Source organism: Hypanus sabinus, chromosome 10 (assembly GCF_030144855.1).
Source record: "Hypanus sabinus isolate sHypSab1 chromosome 10, sHypSab1.hap1, whole genome shotgun sequence".
Taxonomy (NCBI): domain Eukaryota; kingdom Metazoa; phylum Chordata; class Chondrichthyes; order Myliobatiformes; family Dasyatidae; genus Hypanus; species Hypanus sabinus.
The window spans coordinates 44,167,372-44,186,371 of record NC_082715.1 but is presented as its reverse complement, the minus strand read 5'-3'; positions in this window follow the sequence as shown (position 1 = coordinate 44,186,371).

Here is a 19,000-nt window from a genome sequence, read left to right as displayed (position 1 = left end):
CTGAGCATGGTAGCTACCCTGCTAACTAAGGAAAGATTTCTCATATGGGAGCAGAGTACGGGGAAGGCTTGAAGAATTATCCTGTATGCTTTGAATGCTGTATTAGACAGGATAGGGTCGGAGAGCAAAGCTTATCTGCTGCTGATGACAGAATGGGAATAACAGAGCAGCAGAACGTTAGCTTAGCTGAATTAACTAAGGTGGCCCGCTAATAAGATAACAAAGCCAAAACCTAGCAAGCCACCCTAGCATGTGAATGGCTTACAACGTGGCAGGAGAGAGGGTGAAGCTGGGTGGTCAGCATCCAGATGCTATCAAAATGAGGGCATTACTGGCTAAGGGTTGTGATCCTGACAGTTGGGATGGTGAAATCTGGTATGATACTGATAATCGGTGTGGTAACAGTCCTGAAGGATCCCCCACCAAGAGTGAGCAGGTTATTACATGTGAAACCTGGTGGTACAGTCTCACCCGGTAATATTGCATAGTCATACAACCACAACTACGCCAGGTGGAGATAAACATGTTTTGCTGTGTGGTTATCTCAATTGTAGGATATGGGCGCTGGTATGATGCATTTGACTGCGGAGGAGGCTAATGACTTTCTCCCTCTCTCTCTATGCACAGTGGCAGGAATAATCAGATGCGGAATGACAATGACGACCATTCAGATTTGTTCCTGTGAGTCCGATGCATGTCACTAAGGATTTATCCCTCTGCAGTAGACTGGGGACGGCAGGGTACACCTTGGCACAAATTAGATGAGGAAATTGCAATGCTTTGAGCCACATACCACAGAATGGTGTGGGATGGCCCGGATGAGGAAATATTGAATCGGGGCATGTCAGCAGGATGGCTCAACATGCACCCTTGCATGTCAACAGAAATCTCATGCACCTCCAAGGGATGTTAATGGGACACCTCATGGCTGAGGCACAAGAGAGGATGGAGGTATTAAGGCAGACTGATGAGGGGAAAACAAAAGGCAGGGCTTTGAAGTCAAAGGAAGGCATGAGAAGCATTAAAAATAATGCAGGCAGTAGCTCCAGCAAACTCAGAGGGAGATGTTTTAAGTCCTAATTAAAGGCAGGAGTGGATAAAGCGAGGATTGATGGTATGCTTGTGAGAACCATGAATGCCTTACAGAAATATCATTTTGATAATAGGAACGGAGCTGAGATTGATAGAGACAGAGAAGGAGAGAGAACAATTAATACCAAGGGCATAAGGGTCAAATTAGAGTGGCCCGATCCCTCCTCCAATATCTTGGATCCAGGGTTCCTGAGCAATTAAAATGTTGAAGACTTTCCATCACGGGGAGCTGAGACCTCACTTTGTAGTGGGAAGATGGGAACAAACAGAAGCTTTGTTGGACATGGGCAGCAAACATCCGGTTATAAGCAGGAATCCTGATGGGCATCAGGGGTCTCTGGTGCAAGTGGACGGTGATTCCACCTCCTTTAATAATAAGGTGGGTCAGTTTGTTTAGGTATGTTAGGTCAACACCCCTGGATTTCATGGATGGGCACATAACATGGCTGGTCATTTTGGAGAGCATAGTATGATCAACTGGGCTAAACATCAAGGTATAGACTACCTGTAGACATGACTAAAGAAGTTGTTCCGGTGCATGATATTTGTCAACCAGTTAAAGTCAGGGCACTCCCCCAGACATTGACTGCCCATGTAAAATGAGGGGCTGTTCTAGCATGGGTTTGACAGATTGGTTACATCGGATTCCTGCCACATCAACAACGATTTAAACATTGGCTTACTATTGTTGACATCTATTCAAGTCTGTTAATGGCAGTTCCTTGTACAAAAATTGTACAAGGTCATACACTGAATGGGCAGCAGAATGAGTTATGATGGGGACCTCAAGAGATACAATTGGACAATGGGTCTCATTTCTCAGGACAAGTTGGGAAAGACTAGGCTGCTAATAAAGGCATTCATTAGGTGTATCATGTACTCTATTAGCCCCAGTATCAGGGCTGATCAAAAGAAAGAATGGATTTTTAAATGACAAATTTACTTATTGACCCCAACTGACACCTTACAGGGTTAACTGACTGTACTATCCCAAGCCTTGTACAATCTCAACAGCAGACTGACACCCCAAGAATTACCGATGACCAGGATGATAAGTGTACCACAGAACAGGAGGAGGAAACAGGCACTGTAGAAAAAGCATACACAGAGGGAGGGAAAGTATAGGTACACATTCCAAACTCTCTGGTTTGCAAGGGGGAGTTCATAGTAAACAGAGACAGTAACATGTCCTGGGTATCAGTGTATCACAAAGACAAGGAGAAACCGGGAGAAATTGACCAAATGAAAATGATCAAGATATAAGAAGGAGATTGAAAATCTGGCTGAGTGGTGCCACAACAGCAACCTCTTACTCAATTTCGACAAGACCAAGGATCTGATTACTGACTTCAGGAGGAGGAAACCAGAGATCCACAAACCAGACATCATTGGGAGATCAGAGGTGGAGAAGTTCAACAACTTCAAATTCCTCAGTGTTATCATTTCAGATGACCAGCCCTGTGCAATTATCCCTTGACTTTCTTAGGAGTTTGCAAAGATTTGGGATGACATCTAAACCTTTGACAAACTTCTATAGATGTGTGGTGGAGAGTATATTGACTGGCTGCATCACAGCCTGGTATGGAAGCACCATTGCCCTTGAACAGAAGATAGGATAGAATGTATTGAATACTGCTCCGTTTACCATGGTAAAGCCCTCCCCATCATTAAGCACATCTATACAGAGTGTTGGCACAGGAAAGCAGCATCCATTATCAGGGTCAACTGCCACCCAGGTCATGCTTTCTTCTGGCTGTTGCCATCAGGAATAAGGTGCAAGAGCCTTAGGACTTGCACCACCAGGTCCATGAACAGTTATTACAACAAAACCATCAGGCTCTTGAACCAAATGGGATAACTTCACTTAACTTGACATGCCTCATCACTGAAAGACTCACACATCCTATGGACTCACTTTCAAGGACTCTTCATCTCGTATTCTCATTATTTATGGCTTATTTATTTATTATTATATTTCCTTGTTTTTTTTATTTGGACAGTTTATTGTCTTTTGTACATTGGTTGCATGCCCAGTTGGTGCAGTCTTTCATTGATTCTATTATGGTTATTATTTTATTATGGATTTATTGAATATGTCAAAAGGAAAATTAATCATATGGTTGTATATGACGACATTAATGTAATTCAATAAACATTTATGAACTTTGAACTTTGATTGGTTCCTTAAGGCTTTTACAGCAGGGGGTGGTAATGGGGATAAGCTCTCGCTACTTATAAATGTTCCCAGGGCCATACATCTCAAATAGCCTTTGACAACCAAGTCCAACTTCTGGCCTTCATGTGTGGCTTATCTACAAGCTCTAGGGAACTGTTCCTATGGACAGGAGAAGGGCAAAAGTAGGTTACTGGCATCATATAACCACTTGATTGGGGCAGATGAGGCTCGTCAGCATAGTTGGCAGCTCATTTGGGAGAAGGAGAAGAAAAGCTGTGATGTCAAACCTCTGCCGACTACTCATGCAGAAGGCTTTGGAAGTAAACCCTGAGGAAAAATACAGGGTTGGAGTCCGCAAGGCAGTCCTACATTGATGTTAATGCTGACTGGAAACACTGAGTTTGCGCCACTGGTGCCAAACTGTATCGGTCTCTGCCATTACTTTGGATTTACCAGCTGTGTGGAAAGGATGAGCCTGCTACATAGGCAATAGCTTGCTCTCCATATCATACTGCCCTGTCTTGTGTAATGGCTTGTGTATCGTGTAGATAAATGGGATGCAACATTCATGGTTGACCCTGACCAATGGAGAGCCTCAAAAATTGTGATGGACTTTGTGTTAATCAAACAAAAGTATGTCACTGGAAACTAAATACTGAATGTGAACTAATTATGATAGCGCTATTTGTAGTGTAGTTTACTGTGGTATATTGTGTTTATGGAATTTGTAGTATAATCACAACCGCTTAAGTAATTGTATTGCAAAAATTCTAGTTAACATGTATTTACTGTGATTTTGAATAATGTACTGTACCAATGAGGAATGAAGAGGTGGAGTGTAGTAGAGTGAATTGTAATTAATCCTTTGTGTAGGCCAAAATAAGATGGAAGCTTGATGACAGGATGGTGTCAGTTTGGGATGATTTGATAGTCTGGAGATGTGCACGTGCACATACTCCAAGATTAGATAATGTATGATATTTTCTTCCTTACAGAGCTGTTGTCTGGCCTGAAAGTCATAAGTGATAAGGGAGTGCAGCTGGTGCCACCAAGACATGGAAAAGTACTTGTAAGGGGTTATGAAGCGTATATAAAGGGGCACTTTCTTTGTGCAAGAGAGAGAGAGTTTTTCTCTTTAGCTAAGTTACAGCTGGTACTAGTGCTCAGAAGATATGGATAAATATGTCACAGAAGGTTAGAGTATGTCGAGTCAGAGTTAGAGAGGGAAAGATGTAAGATGGTCAGGTCCGTAACTCACCTGAGACATTGCAGACTGGGCCTGCTTACTAGATGATAGGTATTATTTTTAGTTCTGTGCTGTTACTACTGAAAACTATTGTTTTCTTTCTGTATTACATTTGTGCTAATTCTAATAAAGTGTTCTCCTGTGGCCTTGAATACGCACACAGTGTCTCCTTTGTTTGTGAATGCATATGTGAATACCCTGAGCTGAATGAGAAAAGAACACATTTTAAAATAATTTTAATTACTCTGCAGTGTAGAAGAAGCAATTAAATTAGTAAATAGATTCATTATTGTCACATACACTGAAGTACAGTGAAAAACTTGTTTTGCGTGCCAACCAGATTATTTCATTACAACCATGCACTGAGGTAGTACTATTGAAAAGGACAGAATGTAGAAAAAAGTGTTACAGAGAAAGTGCTGTGCAGGCAGTCTATCAGGTGCAAGGCCATGACAAGATTGATTTCCAGGTAAGCAGTATATCTTATTGCACAAGGGGACCATTCAGTAGTCTTATGAATGCAAGATAGAAATGTCATTAATTTAAAAGCCAGGTAATATATGCTTGTAGGCTTTGTACTTTCTTTCTGATGAGAGGAGGAGGAATGTCCATGATGGATAGGTCTTGATTATGTTGGCTGCTTTACCAAGGCAGCAAGAAATGTTGAGATACCATGGATGGGAGGGTTGTTTCTGTGATGTGCTTAAGCTGTGTCCAGAATTCTCTGCAGTTTCCTGTGATCATGTGCAGAATAATTGCATACCAAGATATTATGAATCTAGAAACAATGTTTTCTATGGTGCATTCTCAAAAATTGGTGAAGATCAAAGAGCATATGCCAAATTTCTTTAGCATCATGTGGAAACAGAGGCACTAGTGATCTTTCTATGTTGTTGGACCAGGACAAGCTATTGGTGATGTTAACTCCTAAGAATGTGGAGCTCTCAACCCTCCTGATTACAACACCATTTATGTAAACAGAAACATGTGCATAGTTCCTCCTGCCATCCCCCAAGTCTTTCCGAAGTCACCTGCTTGCTATTTTGTTTTGCCATTACTAGGATTTCTATAGTTTACTTTACACCAACTCATTGGTATTTGAATGAATTATAGTTTTTGAATATCAGAAGTTTTCAAATTTCTGACATCTTTGACAATTAGAGAAATGGAGATATGGTTACACTATATGGATATAGGAAGTGACCAGAACTGACGTTTTGGAGAGGCTGCTGGGGAGATTTACCAGGATGCTGCTTGGATTAAAGACCATGTCTTATGCTAAAAGGTCAAGCACACTAGAGCTTTCTCCTTGGAACAATGGAAGATGAGAGGTGAGCTGATAGAGCTGTAAAAGATAATAAGAGGCATAGGTAGAGTGGAGAGCCAGCATCTTTTTCCCAGCATGGCAAATTGCTAATATAAGAGGACGTGATGTTAAGATCACAAACACGAGGAAATCTGCAGATGCTGGAAATTAAAGCAACACACACAAAATGCTGGTGGAAATCAGCAGGCCAGGCAGCATCTATAAGAAGATGAAGGGTCAGGACGAAGGGTCTCGGCCTGAAATGTTGACAGTGCTTCTTCTTATAGAAGCTGCCTGGCCTGCTGTGTTCCACCATCATTTTGTGTGTGTGTGATTTTAAGATGATTGGTGGAAAGTACAGGGGGGAAGCCAGAGGTAGGTTTTTCGCAGAGAGTGATAAGAATGTGGATTGTACTGCCAGAGTCAGATACATTAGGAATATTTACCAGATTTTAAGATAGGCATATGGATGAAAGGAAAATGGAGGGCTAAGTAGGAGTGAAGGGTTAAATTGATCTTGGAGTAAGTTAGAAGGTTGGCACAACATTGTGGGCTGAAGGACCTGTACTGTTCTGGGCTGTTCTATGTTCTAAGTCAAATGAACGGTGTAGTACCCTGTACAGAGAATGTACTGTATTAACTGAATCACAGTGAGATTGATGACACAATGAATGCAAGGAAAGACATTTACTGTTTTATAATTCACATATATGCTATTTTAATAAATAAAGTTCAGTTTTAAAATAAAAGGAATGTGAAAGAGTGAGGTCATGTTTGATGCTTCAGTGTGAACTTTAAGGTCATGATTGTGGTCATTGATTTTTTAGAACCCCTTGTGGTTTCCAGAGTTGTAGGATGTGGAAATCAAAGGAACAGGCCTTTCTGCTTGCCAAGTCAGTTCTGACTCTTTTTAGAACCCTGTTTTATTCTCCTCACGTTCCCATCAATTCCACCCAAATTCTGCTTACACAGTAGGCGTAATTTACAGTAGTCAATCAGCCGGCTTGTCTTGGGTTGTGGGAGGAAACCAGAACTCACTCAGCCACAGAGAGAATGAACAAACTCCACACAGACAGCACTCGAGTTTAGGGTTGAACCTGCATTGTTGGAACTGTGCTCTGTTGTCTCAAAATCCATGCCACCCTTCTGGAAACATCCCTGTTGTAATTGGCAGGATTCACGTACTTGCACTGATGGGCAGAAATTTCAACAGGATCCTGTCATGTACCGTAACCAAAAAACAACCCAGGAAATTTTTTTGGGTATAGGGGCAGTCTTAAGCAGGATAGCAGAAATCCAATCTTCCACTTGCCTGCCCCAGAGAAGCAAATTTGGGTGATTTGCCTTTTAAGGTGGATATACAAGATCACACAACACCTTTCAAGTGAGGAATAGCCAATGTTTTCCCAGAGACCTGATTGAGTGTCTCTCATGGTTCCAAGAATATATGAAGGGATTGTTTACCTTATTTGCTATATAGCAATTGATTGGTGTATTTCTCTGCAGAACCACAGTCAAAATAGCATACCAAGGTAATTAATTATCTATGTATTTCTTTGGGACATCTGTAAGAAGTAAACAGTGGTAAATTAACCCTAATGCTTTCTTGCTTTAAAGGCATTTAAAACAAAATCCCTGAAATAAAATTGTGTTCATTGATAATTAAGCAGCAAAAACAAATACTTCGTAAGTAGGACCGCAGCTAATAAGAGCAATTACATTGTGGAAAAACAAAATGAAGCATAAACACAAATTTGTGAATAACTTTCCCTGAAAATCCTGCATTACAATCACTTTTTTTAGAGGTGGAATAATTGTTTAACATTCATTATTCAAGCGTTTGACCAGAAATGCTAGGCTTCATCTCCCAGGAGCAGAGGAGATATCACTGTGGGTTTTCAAATCATAGGGGCTTGATGGAAAATGAAAAGACTATTAATGAGAAACTGGAGAGCCAGTAAATATAGGACATAGATTTAAGGTAAATGCCAGGAGAATGAGAATTAAAAATTAATATAAAGGTTGCTATCAGGAAATTTCTGAAAAGGCTATTGAAAGCAGATTCAGTCCAGTAGAAAATCTCTGGTCCAAATTTCTTGAGTGCCAAGTTGTTCTTGAAATACAGGTGTAGTTTTATCACTGATGTTGACTTTGTCAATCTTTAACAGTAGTGGTTTTACATGCCCAATGTAATTTTAAACACTATTTTTTGTAATGCTATGTTTTATAAGTATATGTCTATAAATCAATGAAATTATTAATTTACTCAAATATGGCAGTTCACAGAAACTCATGATCCAGAATGTCTATGATACATTGATAAAAATTGGTGAATATCAAAGGAGAGAACCTCCTGAGGAAGTAGAGGTACTGTTGAACTTCCTTGTTTGTAGCTCAATGTGGTTGGGACTTGGACAGGTTATTGGTGATGTTCACTTCTAGGAACTTGAAGTCTCAACTCATTTGACCTCAATATCATTGATGTAAGCAGCAGCATGCGCTCTGCTCCTACTCTCAAAATCAATGACCAGCTCTTCTGACATTGAGGAAAAGGTTGTTGATATGACACCTTTGGACTAGGCTCCCTATCTTTGTTCCCGTACTCTGACTCATTGTTATTTGATATTTGACCTACCTCAGTGACATTATCCACAAACTTACAGATGGAGTTAGAGCAGAGTCTGGCCATACAGTCATGAGTGTACAGCGAGTAGAGTGGGAGGCTGAGGATGCATCCTTGTGCGGCAATAGTGTTGAAGATGATTGTTGGTCAGTTGTTGCTGCCTATCTTTACTGATTATCACCTGTTGGTCAGGAGATCAAGGATCTGGTTGCAAAGAGAGGTGTTGTGTCTCTGAAGACTATATTAGCATGAACTGTATTTCCAGAAATTGGAATGAAATTCAATATTATTGAAGCTATTGATAGAATTAAAACGTATCAGAGGTATTTATAGATACAGTCTAATTAAAAGTGAATATACTGTAACTTCCACTATTTCATCCAGTATTATACTAAATAGAATGATCACTATAGAGTCAAACAGCATTGAAACACCAAGTCCATGCTGACTACCAGCTCACATTTATACTTTTAAACTGCCCACATTCCCCTCAACTCTACCATATCCTATCACTCGGTTGCTGGGACAGTGGCCAATTAACCTACCAACCAGCATGTCTTGGGGATGTTGGAAGATACTGGAGCATCATGGGGAAGCCCACATTGTTGCAGGAAGAACGTGCAAACACCACACAGATAGCACCAGAGGTAGAATTGCACCAGAGTCATTACAGCTGAGTCTGTGGCTTTACCAACTGCACCACTGTGCTGTTTGGCTGCAGTTCCTGATATATAATGCTTTATTAAGTATCTTGTAGATGTAATATTCAAAAAAGGACATGCAATTAATTAACCTACCTATGAGATTGATATTATATTGAAAGGATAATAAGGATTGATATTAAATCACAAACATGGGGAAGTCTGCAGATGCTGGAAATCCAATGCAACATGCACAAAATCCTGGAGGAACTCAGCAGGGCAGGGGCATCTATGGAAATGAGTAAACAGTTGATGCTTTGAACCAAAATCCTTCTTCAGGACTGAGAAGGAAGGGGGAAGAAGCCAGAACAGAAAGGCAGGGGGAGGTTAAAGAGGCTAGCTGGAAAGTGATAGGTGAAGACAAATAGGTGAGAAAAGTTAAGCACTGGAGAAGAAAGAGTCTGATAGGAGAGGAGAGTGGACAATAGGAGAAAATGGAGAAGGAGGGAAACTATGGGGAAGTAATAAGTAGGTAAGAAGAAGTAAAATGTCAGAATAGGAAATAGTGGGGGGGGGGGAACAAACTGTGTTCAATGAAAAGAGAAACTGATATTCATTCCATTGGGCTGGAGGGTTCCCAGATGGAATTTAAGGCAGTGCTCCTCCACCCTGAGGGTGCCTCATCTTGACACACGAGGAAGTATTGTTGCGTGAATGGTATCACCGGAGAGAATTACTGGCAGATACAAAGCAGCTTTTTTATTTGATAAAAACAAGATACAGCAGGCATCATATGGAGACATTTTTGGTGGAAAGGTCTCCTGGCCCAATGTCGGGCTCGATATTTTAAGAAGGATGTGATGAAACTCATGAAGGAGCAGACAAAATTCACAAGGTTTGGCAGGACTGGCAGGCTTGAATTATAAAGGGAGACTGAATAGGGTGGGGCAGTCGTCCCTGAAGCAAAGAATGATGAGCAGTGACCTGATACAGATTCATAAAATTATAGGGGCCTGAGATAAAATGGATTGTCACAGTCATTTCCTCGAGTAGGTAGGCTAAAACTGGAGGAGTAAGGAGAGAGGGAAAATACTTAAAAAGAACTTGAGGAGAAAATAGAGACAAAAATCAAATGATTTGACAGGGTAAGTGATAGAGGCAGTATAATTGCAATATGTAAAAGACATTTGGACAGGTAACACACACAAAATACTGGTGGCACACAACAGGTCAGGCAGCATCTATTAGGAGAAGCACTGTCGACGTTTCGGGCCGAGACCCTTCATCAGGACTAACACCTGCTGTGTTCCACCAGCATTTTGTTTGTGTTGTTTGAATTTCCAGCATCTGCAGATTTCCTCATGTTTGCTATTTGGACAGGTACTTGGATAGGAAATGTTATGCAGTCAAATGTAGTCCAACTCGGGAAAGCTCCTTGGCTTGTATGGGAGAATTGGGCTGAAGGACCTATTTCTGTGCTGTATACTTCTGACCCTACGACATTCTAGAAACTTGCAAGCATCCAATTAATTTAACAAATTTATGTGGTCAGCCCATTACCAAGTCACAAGCAGTGGATTTTCTCAAAATGAGTCATGCCTCCTCTGTGGTGCTGAAACCTGTTTTGAATTCACTGGTGTGTAGAGTAGTGTTACACAGGATTCTCATCTGTATTCTTGTTCCATTTATCACTGCCATAAAACTTAGGTCCATTCTGCACATAGGCAAGCTGCAAAGGAACTATGAACCCACAAAAAAAAAATGATCTTAACATATAATTAAAGATTTTTAAGCACAGAAAGATTAGGTTCTTAAACTTGCTATTAAAATGGCAGGAGTAATTTGGGGGACCGTATTATCAAACACCTTCACTTTGTCTGCTACAAAGGGCAAACTTTCCCAATGGCCACCCGTTTCAATTTGATTTCCCATTCCAATTCTGACATATTGGCCCATGGCTTCCTCTACTCTAACAATGAGGCCACTGTCAGACTGGAGGAATAATATCTTTATTCCATGTGGGTAACCTCCAACCTGATGAACATTGATATCTCCAAAGTCTGGACATTCCTCCCTTATACTTTCCCTCTTTATCCAATCCCCATTCTGGCACCCCTCTTACCCTTTCTTTTCTTCTCACATGCCCATCAGTCCTATCTGGTGCACCTCCTCCTTTCTTTGCTCCTATGATCTACTCTCCTCTCCTATTAGATTCCCTCATTAGTCTTTTATCTCTTCCAACTATCACATCCAAGTTTCTTCCTTCATTACCCTCCCTGTCTGCCCACCCACTTTCCCCCTCACCTGGTTTCACCTATCACCTACCAGCTTGTACTCATTCCCCTTCCCCCACCTTCTTACACTGGATACTTCCCCCTTCCTTTCCAGTCCTGATAAAGTGTCTTGGCTCAAAACATCAACTGTTTATTCATCTCCATAAATGCTAACTGACTTGCTGAGTTCCTCCAGCATCGTGTGGTTGGTTGCTCTGGATTTCCAGCAACTACAGAACCTCTTGTGTAGTTGAGAGTAATATTATTGACTTAACTTTCTTTTCTATTATTAGCTGGATTTGTTTGAACACTCTTTATTTTCTTGTTACATTACTGTTTTTAAAAAGTGCTGAGAAGCTCCTCAGGAGCTCTCTGATCTGCAGAAAACGAGCTAAAATTCGATCTCCACAAAGTAGTGCCGATCATCAGCAGAAGTGGTAGCATTGATTGGGATAATTTAATTCCTGACATAATTTATCTGCTGGTTGGTTTTGGATTTAATTTATAAACTTTTTGCAATAGTGAAACAAATCTGGTAGAGTTTTGTAACTGCTATGTGCATGAATAAAGTGGGATAATTTGGACCTTGTTAAAAGGCAATGACTGAAAAATTAGCAGGGGTCTACATGTACAAGTGTACTAAATGAGCTTCTCTCAGTTCCTCCATCTCAGTCACATCTGTTCTCAGGACGAGACTTTCCGTTCTAGAACATCTGAAATGTCCTCTATTTTAAAAGAAATGGGGTTACACTCCAACACCATCAATGCTGCCTTAACCTACATTTCCTCTATTCTCTACACATCTGCCCTCACTACATCTTCCTGCCATCATAACAAGGATAGGATTCCTCTACTGCCATGACCATGATGAGACAAGCTCAAGTTGGTGAAGTTAGAGCAACACCTCATATACGTTTTTGGTAGTCTCCAGCTGATGGCATGAACATTGATTTCTCGTACCTCTGGTAATTTCTCCCCCCTCCCTCCTTCTATTCCTTTCCATTCCCTATTCTGGTTGCTCTCTCACCACTTCTCTCCTCACCTGCCCATCACCTCTCTCTGGTTCCCTCCTCCTTCCCTTTCTTCCATGGTTCACTGTCCTCTCCTATTAGACTCCTTCTTCATTTCTTTACCTCTTTCATCAATCCTCTCCCAGCTTCTTACTCCACCTTCTTACCACCCATCCACCTACCTTCACCCTCATGTGGTTTCACCTGCTAGCCTGTACTCCTTTCCCTCACTCCTCTTCTTATTCTGGCTCCTGCCCCCTTCCTTACCAGCCTTGATGAAGGGCCTTATCCCAAAGCATTCACTGCTTACTCATCTCCATAGATGCTGCTAGACTTGCTGAGATCCTCCAGCATTTTGTGTGTGTTGCCCTTATGATTCCCAGCATCTACAAAATCTCATGTGTTTAAGAAAGCTAAATGGTCTGAGATAAGGCACACCATTCAAAGCATTTGTTATGGGACTCATTGCAGGCATTGTAGCTCAACTATGGACTGACAACTTGCGAAGGTGAGCAAGCATGCATCAGCCCGGGGATTGCATTGTGTTTGCTTGTTGTAATAATCTAACCCAGACCAAATGATACAGCTCTACAAATTGAGTTTATTGGCCAACATATTCTCATCTCTATTAATTAATAGTTATTTGCACAGCAGCATAACAATTAACTCAACATTTTACAGTGCCAGTGATCAGTGATCAGGGTTCAATTCCTACCACTGTCTGTAAGGAGCTTGTATGTTCTCTCTGTGACTGTCCGGGAGTCCTCTGGATGCTCCAGTTACCTCCCATACTCCCCAGACCTACCAGTTAAGCTTAGTAAGTTGTGGACATGGAATGTTGGTGCTGGAAGCATGGCATCACTTTTGGGCTGCCCCCAGCATATCCTTAGAAAGGAAGGGGGCACGAGCTAGAATAAGACGAGGGGTGAAGGGAAGGAGTATGGGCTAGCAGGTGAAACCATATGAGGGGGAAGGTAGGTGGGGGGGTGGCTGGGTGAGCTAAGAGGGTGAAGCTGGGTGGGGATAGATGAAAGAGGTAAAGAACTGAAGATGATAATAGGAGAGGACAATGGACCATGGAAGAAAGGGAAGGAGGAGGGAACCAGAGGGAGGTAATGGGCAGGTGAGGAGAATTGTGCAAAACACAGAAATATATATCAAAAAAAGTGAGATAATGTTCACGGGTTCAGTGTCCATTTAGGAATCGGATGGCAGGGGGGAAGAAGCTGTTCATGAATCACTGAGTGTGTGCCTTCAGGCTTCTGTACCTCCTACCTGAAGGTAACAGTGAGAAAAGGTCATGCCCTGGATCCTGAAGGTCCTTAATAAAGGATGCTGACTTTCTGTGACACCGCTCCTTGAAGACTTTGTCGACTAGTACCCGAGCTGGAGTCAATGAGATTTATAACCCTGATCATCAATAACTCACTCTGGGACGTAAAGGCGAGATATCGGCTTTTATTGACTGGAAGAAGGAACAAGCAGTGAGTGACCACCATACTACATCCTGGAGACTGAGAGGCCGGGCTCAGGCCTTGATTGCCTTTATACAGGGGTCTGTGGGAGGAGCCACAGGAGCAGTCAGCAGGGGGCGTGTCCAGACAGGTATATGTAGTTCACCACAAACCCTCTGCAGCTTCTTTCTGCCCTGTGCAGTAACCCCTCCATACTAGACAGTAATGCAGCCTGTCTTACATGAATAGAAGTTTTTGAGTGTATTTGTTGACATAATAAACCTTATTTCCTTCTTTATAACTGCATCAATTTGTTGGGACCAGGTTAGGTCCTCAGAGATCTTGACACCCAGGAATTTGAAACTGCACACTCTCTCCAATTCTGATCCCTCTATGAGGATGGTATGTGTTCCTTTGACTTACCCTTCCTGAAGTCCACAATCAGCTCTTTTGGCTTACTGATGTTGAGTGCCAGGTTGTTGCTGTGACACCAATCCACTAGTTGGCGTATGTTGCTCCTGTATGCCCTCTCGTCTCCATCTAAGATTCTACCAACAATAGTTAATTTATCAGCAAATTTATAGATGTATTTGAGCTATGCCTAGCCACACAGCCATGGGTATAGAGAGAGTAGAGCAGTGGGCTAAGCACACACTCCTGAGGTGCACCAGTACTGATCGTCAGGGAGGAGGAGATATTATCACCAATCCAGACAGATTGTGGTCTTCCCGTTAGGAAGTTGGGGATACAATTGCAGAGGGAGGTTCAGAGGCCCAGGTTCTGCAACTTCTCAATCAGGATAGTGGGAATGATATTTAATCCTGATAATGTTTAGCAAATCAAAAAGTTCAGTTCAGTTTCTGACTTGCTGAGTATTTTGAGCAATTTATGTTTGTGGTGAACTATGTGCCTGTTGGGACACGCCCCTGCTGACTGCTCCTGTGGCTCCTCCCACAGGCCCCTGTATAAAGGAGACCTGCGGCCTGAAGATCGGCCTCAGTCTCCAGGACCTTGTATGATAGACACTCACTCCTGGTTCCTTCTTCCAGTCAATAAAAGCCGATATCTCGCCTACGTCTCAGTGTGAGTTATTGATGGTGCATCAATTTTATTGACTGGAAGTTTTATAACATGGAACCCGTTTTGCGTCCGGACCGGTTGGATTTGGACCCTCAAGACCCTGACGCAGCTCTCGCTTTTGAACACTGGCTTGCATGCTTCCAATCGTACTTGGCGGAGCTTCGTGCGACTGAACCCGCCGTTATGCACAGAATCCTACTCTCGAGGGTCTCCTCCAAAGTTTACTCCTTTATCCGGGACCTGCCGACCTACGAAGGGGCACTGGACGCCCTCAAACGACAGTACCTGCGGCCGGTGAACACCGTCTACGCAAGACATCGTTTAGCTACCCGGCAACAGCGGCCTGGCGAATCGTGCGCTGAGTTTCTCCGAGCACTACAGACACTCGTCCGAGCTTGTGACTGCAAGACGCTCACGGCAGAACAGCATGCGGAGCTGCTGGTGCGAGACGCCTTTGTGACGGGACTGAGGTCAGTGTACATGCGCCAGCGACTGCTGGAGAACTCGGATCTTACCTTAAGCTCGGCGATAGAGAAGGCCAACGCTCTAGAAGCTGCGCGGCATAACGCCGACGCTGTCCAGTCGCGCGATTCCCCGCCGGTTTCGTGGACGCCTCAGACCCCGCCACCGCCGGCTCCCGGGAGCGAATTCGCCAACGCCGCCGCCAGTCGCCATTCCACGAGCTCCCCGACCCAGACCATGGCTGTGGCCCGTAAGAAACTCGTGCCTTGTTATTTCTGTGGCCAAAAGAAACATCCTCGACGACGCTGTCCAGCGCGAGAAGCGACCTGCTCCAGCTGCGGAAAGCGGGGCCACTTCGCCAAGGTCTGTAAGTCTCAACCTCGAGCGGAGTGCAGCGCTGCGGGTGAAACGTGGGGGCCGCCATCTTGCATGCCGGGATGTGGGCGGCCATCTTTGTCGACGTCAGCACGCCCCGCCCCCGATCCTCGGATGCTGACCGGGTACCCCGGATGTGAGCGGCCATCTTTGTCGGCGTCAGCATGCCCCGCCCCCGACCCTCCGATGCTGACCGGGTACCCCGACGGCGATCCAACTCTGGCCACTGTGACTCTCGACCAAAGCGCCCCACACCAGCTTGCAAGATCCATGATGGACATCCAGGTGGAGGGGCATTGGACTGGATGCCTGTTTGACACGGGCAGCACTGGGAGTTTTATTCACCCGGACACAGTGCAACGCTGCGGACTTGCTACGCGGCCGGTCAGTCGGAGGTTCCATTTGGCCTCTGGGTCGCAGTCCGCAGACATCCGGGCGGGTTGTGTAGCGACTTTGGTGGTGCAAGGCACAGTATATCGGGACTTTGAACTGCTGGTCATGCCTAATCTGTGTGCACCTGTGCTATTGGGGCTGGACTTCCAGAGCCATCTCGAAAGTGTGACTATGGTATACGACGGGCCCCTCCCACCACTCACTGTCAAGAATCCTCAGTTTTGTGGGACTTCTTCACATACCCCGCTACTGACCACACACACACACGGACACACACATCCCATCCAGAACCAGGCCAACAGCTGCGCTACCGACACTTGCAGCCTCTCCACTCTCAAGATCCCTCCCCCACCGCTGTTCGCCAACCTGACCCCCGACTGTAAACCTGTGGCAACCAAAAGCAGGAGGTACAGCGCGGGGGACCGGGCCTTCATTCGGTCGGAGGTGCAGCGGCTGCTCAGGGAGGGGATCATTGAGCCGAGCACAAGCCCTTGGAGGGCCCAGGTGGTTGTTGTTCGGACTGGGCAGAAAAATAGGATGGTGGTGGACTATAGTCAAACCATCAATAGGTTTACGCAGCTTGACGCATACCCCCTACCCCGCATCGCGGATATGGTCAACCAGATTGCTCAGTATAAGGTGTACTCGACAATAGATCTGAAATCCGCTTATCACCAGCTCCCCATCTGCCCAGAGGACCGCCCCTACACCGCCTTCGAGGCGGGCGGCCGGCTCTATCACTTCCTGCGCGTCCCTTTCGGTGTCACGAATGGTGTCTCTGTCTTCCAGAGGGAAATGGACCGGATGGTGGACCAGTACCAACTGCAGGCCACATTTCCCTATCTGGATAACATCACCATCTGTGGTCATGACAGGCCAGATCACGACGCCAACCTCCAACGGTTTCTCCAAGTGGCCGCAGCTCTGAACCTTACTTATAACAGGGACAAGTGTGTTTTTGGTACCACCCGCCTTGCTATACTTGGGTATGTCGTGGAAAACGGGGTTATTGGGCCTGATCCCGAACGTATGCGCCCCCTGTTAGAGCTCCCTCTTCCCACCACTCTCAAGGCCCTCAGACGGTGCCTGGGGTTTTTTTCCTATTACGCCCAATGGGTCCCCCATTACGCAGACAAGGCTCGCCCCCTGGTCAAGTCTACCTCGTTTCCCCTCTCTGCTGAGGCCTGCGCGGCCTTCAACTGCATTAAAGCGGACATTGCCAAAGCTACGATGCATGCAGTGGACGAGACCGCTCCCTTCCAAGTGGAGTGTGATGCCTCCGATTTCGCTCTGGCTGCTACCCTTAATCAGGAAGGCAGACCAGTAGCATTCTTTTCTCGCACCCTCCAAGGCTCTGAAATTCGGCACTCCGCGGTGGAGAAAGAAGCCCAGGCCATAGTGGAGGCTGTTAGGCACTGGAGGCACTATCTTGCTGGCAAAAGATTCACTGTGCTGACCGACCAGCGCTCGGTTGCGTTCCTGTTCAGCAACCAACAGCGGGGCAAGATCAAAAATGATAAGATTTTGCGGTGGAGGATAGAACTCTCCACCTACACCTATGATATCCTGTACCGGCCTGGCAGACTCAATGAGCCCCCTGATGCCCTATCCCGGGGAACATGTGCTAGCACACAGCTCGACCAGCTGTACGCCCTTCATGCTCAACTTTGCCATCCGGGGGTCACCCGATTTTACCATTTTGTGAAAGCTCGGAACCTGCCGTACTCCCTGGAGGACATCAGGACGATGACCAGGGACTGCCAAATTTGTGCCGAGTGCAAACCGCACTTCTACTGTCCTGACACGGCACAACTTGTCAAGGCCACCCGCCCTTTTGAACGCCTGAGTGTTGACTTTAAGGGCCCCCTTCCCTCCACTGACCGCAATGTCTATTTTCTCAGTGTTATTGACGAGTTCTCACGGTTCCCCTTTGCCATCCCCTGCCCCGACACCACTGCCACGTCCGTCATAAAAGCCCTGCGCCAGCTCTTCACTCTGTTCGGGTATCCCTGCTATATCCACAGTGATAGAGGGTCCTCCTTTATGAGTGAAGAGCTGCGCCAGTACTTGCTAGCTAGGGGCATTGCTACCAGTCGGACCACGAGTTATAATCCCCGGGGTAATGGCCAGGTAGAGCGGGAGAATGCCACAGTGTGGAAGGCCACACTTTTAGCCCTCAAGTCCAAAGGGTTGCCGGTCTCTCGATGGCAGGAGGTCCTCCCTGAGGCACTGCACTCTATCCGCTCTCTGTTATGTACGTCCACCAATGCCACCCCTCACGAACGCCTATTCTCTTTTCCCAGGAAGTCTGTCACTGGGACCACCCTACCAGTTTGGCTGACGTCCCCGGGGCCAGTGCTGCTCCGGAAACATGTGAGGAGCAATAAATACTCCCCGCTGGTAGAGAGGGTTCACCTTCTCCATGCGAACCCCCAGTATGCTTACGTGGTCTTACCTGATGGGCGGGAGGACACGGTCTCCATCCGCGACCTGGCACCCGCAGGTGCAGCAGACCACTACCCTGAAGGCTCTCCGGTAACTGTGAACCCTGCACCAGAGGTGACACCGTACTCACCAGGCCCTACACAGACTCCTCACGACACTTGTATACCGGGCGTTTCGTACGCATTTATACCAGGCGCCTCGCACATGCATGAGGGATCACCGGCGCCTAGTGGGCAAGAACACGCGCAACCCCCGTCCCCTGTGCAATCGCCAATGTTGCCGGCACCTATGCGGTCACAGCCGGTGCTACGTAGATCGCAGCGACAGATTCGACCGCCTGATCGGCTTGACTTGTAAGAACCTTCGCTACATGAGGACTTTTTCAAATGAAGGGGGGGTGAATGTGGTGAACTATGTGCCTGTT